The sequence below is a fragment of the Boleophthalmus pectinirostris genome, unplaced genomic scaffold (genome assembly GCF_026225935.1).
Source record: "Boleophthalmus pectinirostris isolate CB_2022bp ecotype Guang Dong unplaced genomic scaffold, ASM2622593v1 HiC_scaffold_16, whole genome shotgun sequence".
NCBI classification, from domain to species: domain Eukaryota; kingdom Metazoa; phylum Chordata; class Actinopteri; order Gobiiformes; family Gobiidae; genus Boleophthalmus; species Boleophthalmus pectinirostris.
The window spans coordinates 863,055-869,854 of record NW_026571095.1 but is presented as its reverse complement, the minus strand read 5'-3'; positions in this window follow the sequence as shown (position 1 = coordinate 869,854).

The window sequence follows — 6,800 nt, the reverse complement described above, 5'->3', positions numbered from 1 at the left end:
ATCCAAATCTACTTTCCAAATACTATAAATCCGAATCTACATTCTACAATAGGCTAAAGGCAGTGGTGGAAGGTAACAAAGTAAAAGTAGCAAAGTACTGTACTTAAAGGTGTGTTATGTAACTTTTCTGATGCAGGGTCTGTCAGATGCTTTTCTCCATTGAGACTTTGTTGCTTTGTCTGGAATGTTTTACAGTATGACAAAACAAGATGAGACAAGAACAAGAAAGATGAGATTTTTTACATAATTTCTAAATTGTACAGTTCTGCTCACAATTTTTGCTTAAAGGTTGTATAGAGGATTTTCCAAGGAACGAGAAATCCAGCGACTGTTTGTCCTTTTTCAAATGTTGCGCATGCGTGAAACCACCCCCCCTCCCCTACAGCTCCTACGTAGAAACACCTCCTCCTCCTTACGCCAGAAACAGGTTTGTTTACAGCCGGTGCGCTGCACATGACTTGTAAACAACTAACTACAGTGTTGGTTAGGCAAGACGGAGAAGTGAGGAGCGGGGGGAGCGGGTGTGCGGACATTTCGTGCGCGGACGAGAAGTGAGGAGCAGGGAAAAGAGAGGAGCAGGGAGCAGGAGAGGAGAGAGGAGAGAGGAGAGAGGAGAGGGGAGAGGGAGAGGAGAGAGGAGAGAGGGAGGGGAGAGGGGAGAGGGAGGGAGGAGAGAGGAGAGGGGAGCGGTGCGCGGAGATTCCGTGCCCGGAGAAGTGAGGAGCAGGGGGAAGAGTGGATCGGGCAGCGGGGACAGGAGCAGGAAAGGGGTGCAGAGAAGGTTGCACGGAGATTCAGTGCGAATGAACTAGCTACAACACGCAGCAGCAAGCGGACTCTTTCTTTGCCTGGAAAATTACGTTTTCAGACATAGGATATCACATTCATGTCCTGAAAAACGTTTGACTAGCTCTTGGAAATAAAGTACGTTTTCATAATAAGCAGAAGTTTCCTGTCCAGGAGTAATTTGTGGACCAGTGTGTCAGTCTTTAGACCCTTCGTCTGCTTCAGTTGCGCCATCGCTGGAATGAATCTACAGGAATCACCTTAGTTTGGCTTCGCTGCTTTTCCCCTTGTCTTCTTCTTTCAGCGACCTCAAAAACGGACTTTCTTTTGGGTATAACTGCTCCTGGATTCTTGTCGCCATTGCAACAAACTTTGTGCAAACTGCGAGGAAGATATAGGTAAAAAAAAGCCGCTAAGAACTGTTGCGTTGGTGGAGTAAACAGCGTCTGTGCGTCTTGCGTCTGTGGACTGCGTGACAGGCATACGCAAACCATGTAATGGCAGCGCACAGGCAAGTCAGTTACGCTAGAAACGTAGGGAGTTTGATTGACAGCCTGTCAGCTAACAGATAACGAGGCAGTGTCGTTATCTATTGGCAAATGTTTATCTGGCCCCACCACGTCCAGAGTTGATGAATTTTTATTCTCTTTTTTTTGGTCATCATAATTACAAGGCGACTGCATCTCTAAAATGCTATCATTGACAATTTGAAACAAAAAAAAATCCTCCATACAACCTTTAAGGGCATTTTACAGTGGATACTTTTTACTTTTACTTCACCACATTTGAGGTCATGTATTAGTACCTTCTACGCCACTATATATTTTTTAACAGAACTCAAAAGTTATTTTTTTTTATTATAGTTGTGAGACCTGTCGGAAAGGCTGAGAGTTTATTTTGAACACATTTGTAGTTTGAGGAATCACAAAATGAAAAAACAAAACATTAATCATCATTTCTTTCTGTTGAACAAAATTCAGAATCAAAATCAATACTTCAGAAGTTTTATTAGACCTCAATATCTGGGCGAACTCCTTTAAACTTTTTCCACTAAGTACATTTATAAACAGGTGCTTTAACACTTTTTATTGAGTAGAAGTTTTCATGTGATACTTTTTTTACTTGAGTATTTTTGCTGTGGCATCTGTACTTTTACTCAAGTAACAAAATCAAGTCTTTCTTTCACTAACTGGCTAAAGGATTCCGGAAAACCAATCCCGATATTGCAAATGGTGACATTTTTATACAGCGCTTTACAACAAGGAACCACTCACAAGTTCACACACACACTAGAGGCGAGGCGGATTAAGTGTCTTGCCCAAGGACACAACAACAGCATTCATTCACGTTTATGCCGAGAGCGTTATTCAAACCGCCAACCTTCGGATCAGTGGACAATCGCTCTACCAAAACTGAGCTACCGCCGCCCTGCGAGATCAACACCGGCCATTTATTTTAGCGCACGAACCACGAAATGAAAAAGTCGATTATAAAACGCATTAAAGCCAATTTGACTCTCAATTACTGTAAAGCGGCGCATTTACTATGTTTTTGTGTAACCCGAATCCACATTGAAAAACACTGGCACGAGTCTAATGATCTGATCTCTGTTTGAGAATGTGCAGATCACCTGTTTTCACCGCACACTGAGCCAAATGAGTCCAAAATACACCGTCTCTGTGTTTAAATGCTTTTTGTTCTGTCTACTTCAGCAGGGAGCTTTCCACATCCATTTATTTGTTAAGGTTTTACTGAGAAGAAACTTTACCTGGTATGATCCTTATTCTTCGGTTGTTTGTCAGAAAAGTAACGTTGAAAGAATGAAACTCTGATGCATTTCTCAGCTATTTTAAACGTCTAAAAACGGAAATGCAAATAGAACACTTTTTAGTACCTGAAGTTTGAAGATACATTGTGTAACTTTTCTGATGGAGGGTCCGTCACAGTGTGGCGTTAACACTTTCTATCTTCATGGAGACCAAACCAGACCAAGTAACAAGTCAGATCTGTGGAGAGGCGACCCCGCTCACAGCCAGAATGTCTCTTTTTCTCGGTATTTTTGAGTCATAAAACCAGCTGTAATTGAATAAATGTAAGGTCAGTGTTGGGAAGGTTAGTTTAAAAATGTATTCCCCTACAGATTACAGATTACATACCCCAAAATGTAGTTTGTAACGTAATCCATTAAATTACTTAAAGTGAGTAACGTAATCTGAATACTTTGGATTACTTGATTTGCTGTAGAGCAGCAAAGACCAGGATATCTTCACATCAGATGTTTTGTTTGCTAAAAAACAATAAAAAGCCCAGTCTTTACTTAACCGTATTAAAAATAGACCTGGTTTAGACCTAGTTTAGACCTGGTTTTAGCCCCAGTTTAGATCTAGTTTAGACCTGGTTTTAGCCCCAGTTTAGATCTAGTTTAGACCTGGTTTTAGCCCCAGTTTAGATCTAGTTTAGACCTGGTTTTAGCCCCAGTTTAGATCTAGTTTAGACCTGGTTTTAATCCTGGTTTAGTCCTGGTTTAGACCTGGTTTAGATCTAGTTTAGACCTGGTTTAGATTTAGTTTAGAGCTGGTTTTAGTCCTGGTTTAGACCTGGGTTCCGTCCTGGTTCAATCCTGATTTAGTCCTGGTTTAGACTTGGTTTTAGTCCTGGTTTAGTGTCCGGCAATGAGGAAATTACAGGGAACAAAATGTGAAAACTGGAAAATACCGACCTGTAATCCATTCATTTCAACAAAGTAACTGTAATCCAATTACTACTCATGGAAACAGTAACTGTAACCGAATACATTTACTTATAATTTGTACTCTGATTACGTAACTCTGGTACATGTAATCTGTTACTCCCCAACACTGTGTAAGGTAGAGCTGTTTAATGTCACACTTTGGAACATTCCAGGCAGAGCAATGACATATCTGTGACACATTACTATATAACGCTAGACAGTCAACGAACTAATAAAAAGAAAAAGAAATCTCTGCACATAAGGCGTACTTTTCTTGTTTTTATGGAGATCTCTTGTATAAATTTGTAAAAAGACAAAAATTATCCAAGGTTCAAACGTTAGAAAACAATCTGCGTGAACAAGAGCAATATTCAGGCTTGAGTTGCCAGTCGCCGTGGAAACAGCTGACTTTTACTGAGAGCAAAACAAACATTAAAGATCAACTATGACACCGGAGCACTCACTTTATACTGAAAATAAACTATCCTTAAAGGTGAAGATATTTCACTCTGATGATTTAATCTTAACATTTTGCATATATGAAATGAACGTTTTTAATTTCCAAAAATGAACTCATTAACCTTTTTAAAACATAAATGACTTTTAACCCAAAGACATGACAATATCCATGGAAACAACAAGGTGATAGACCCTCAGTCAAAAAGTTACATAGTGCGCCTTTAGTTGTTTGGCAGATTTTTTTTTACAAATTAACATATAAAATCAAAAAACTACGCAAACTCCACAAAAGATTTTCTTAGCTGCTCCACTTTTTGCAATTTGGCAAAAAAAAAGTCTCGAATTATGAGTCTCTCTCTTCTTGCAATCAGGCACAAAAAGCGACCGGGTAGGCATGTGGGTGAAGTGTCTTGCACAGTAGCACAATGGCAGCAAGCTAGTCACAATCAAACCCCAGAATTAGAAACAATTGCCTCCACAGTAGGAATGTCACATGTTCAGTTTGTGTTCCTCAAGTTTGGTCGACCGGAAACATGCGCATTAGCCCTTGGAATTGGATATCGATTTCTCCGGATATTGAACGTTTTGCCGATATTTGGGCACCAGTCTTTTGCAGCAGATTTGTCTTTTGAACAGACTTATGAGTAAGAATGAAAATAGAAGTGCAGGCTAAAAATACGGCACTGAGTTTGCACGGTCAACTTAGCATAAATTTGTAGTCCTTGAGATGGAATTTTCACTTTTTAATATCGTACCTGGACAGAGGTCTTTGTCAAAGCCGGATCTTGTGGGGGACTGGGCCTGGTTTGGACTGGGATGGGAGACCACTGGGAATACTAGGTTCCACAGTGGGAGCTGGTGGCAAAGAAAAATGATGTTGTGTCCTCAGGCAAGACACTTCAAACACATTACTATTATTATCTGTGATTATCTGATCGACCACAGCAGCAAGAAAAACATGGATATCAGCTCAAAGGAATCTTTATTGGACCATTAGTCTACTGTGGTCTAAAATCCTCTGGCTAGGTACTCCAAGATCTGGTTTGGTCCTGGTCTGGTCTGGTGTGGAAATCAGGTTAGGATCCTAGTCTGGTCTGATTATGGTCCTTGTTATGATCCTGGTCTGGTGTGGTTAAGACCCTGTCTGTGGTCTATAGAAATCTGGTTAGGATTCTGGTCTTGTCTGGTGTAGGTCTGGTTATGATCCTGGTCTGGTCTGGTGTAGGTCTGGTTTGGTATGGTTAAGCTCCTGGTTATGATCCTGGTTATAATCCTGGTCTGGTTAGGATCCTGGCTCTGGTCTACAGAGATCTGGTTAGGATCCTGGTCTGGTCTGTTGTGGAAATCTGGTTCTGATCCTGGTCTGGTATAGATCTGGTTATGATCCTGGTCTGGTTTTGTCTAGAGATCTGGTTCTGATCCTGGTCTGGTGTAGGTCTGGCTCTGATCCTGGTCTGGTCTGATGTAGGTCTGGTTCTGATCCTGGTCTGGTCTGGTGTAGGTCTGGTTCTGATCCTGGTCTGGTCTGGTGTAGGTCTGGTCTGGTGTAAGTCTGGTTCTGGTGTAGGTCTGGTCTTGTATAGAGATCTGGTTATGATCCTGGTCTGGTTTAGTGTAGGTCTGATTCTGATCCTGGTCTGTTCTGGTGTAGTTCTGCTGTTGGACCTCCTGCTGCTCGTGACATTTTGACTCGGTGACACTGAAGGATGGTCCAATCATCAGGACAATGAGCTCTAACCTTTAAAGCGCTTCACTCTCGTCTGTTCAGAGCCTGACATTAGCATCCGCAGCTCGTTCAGTTTTAGACATAATCATTTTATTCTTACAGATAATTTGACTGAGAGTAGCCAATATATTATTACTTAATGTTACTTAATTCCACGTAAGAGTTAAAAAAGTACTGCGATAAACTACTACTCAAGTGTCTAATCTATTTATATTTCAACGTTAATTATTAGAATTTAGAAGAACTTTTCTGGTGGAGCATCTGCCAAAAGCTTTGCAGATGTTCTTGCTCTGTCTGAAATGTTTCACAGTATGGCATTAAACCTTTCTGTCTCCATGGAGACCGAACCAGACCAAGTTACAGGTCAGATCTGTGGAGAGGCGACCCCGCTCACAGTCAGAATGTTTGTTTTTCTAGGTATTTTTGAGATATAAAACCACCTGTGATTGAATACCGTATTTTCTGGACAACCCCATCAAAAAACGGCCGTGCGCCCCACAATCCAGAGCGCCCTATACACGAATCCACTCAGGTGTCCCAGCACGACTTCAGTAAACTACAAAGCCGCACCACCCGCAGTGCACGCAAACACACACAGAGCAGACAGCGACCGCGCAGCAAAAAACACCCACAGACACACTCATCACTCCACACCGACGAGGAACGGAACGGAGGAACGAACCGAAAAAGCGAGCGCAATGTGCCACTTTTAGACACAACTGAACAACTGAGTCACTGCGAACACGCCGACAATCCAGTGGTCCCAGACAGCACCCTCCCTACACGCCACAACTGAACAAAGCCCAGAGTCACCGTGAACGCACCAAACAAAGTCCCACTGACCCATCCAACTGTTGTGTTTTGTTTAAAGTCCGGTGCGGTTTATTTGTGAAAAAAGTTCAAAAATAGACCATTTAATGACAGTGCGTCTTATAATCCAGAGCAACTAATAGCCTGGAAAATACGGTAAATGTAAGGTAGGGGCATTCGATCAAATTTTCTTAATTGATCGCCGGGAAAATTAACGATAAATTTTCCATTATCATTAAGGTTTTTATATTAAAATTATCATCATTATTATTACTATCTGCACTACTA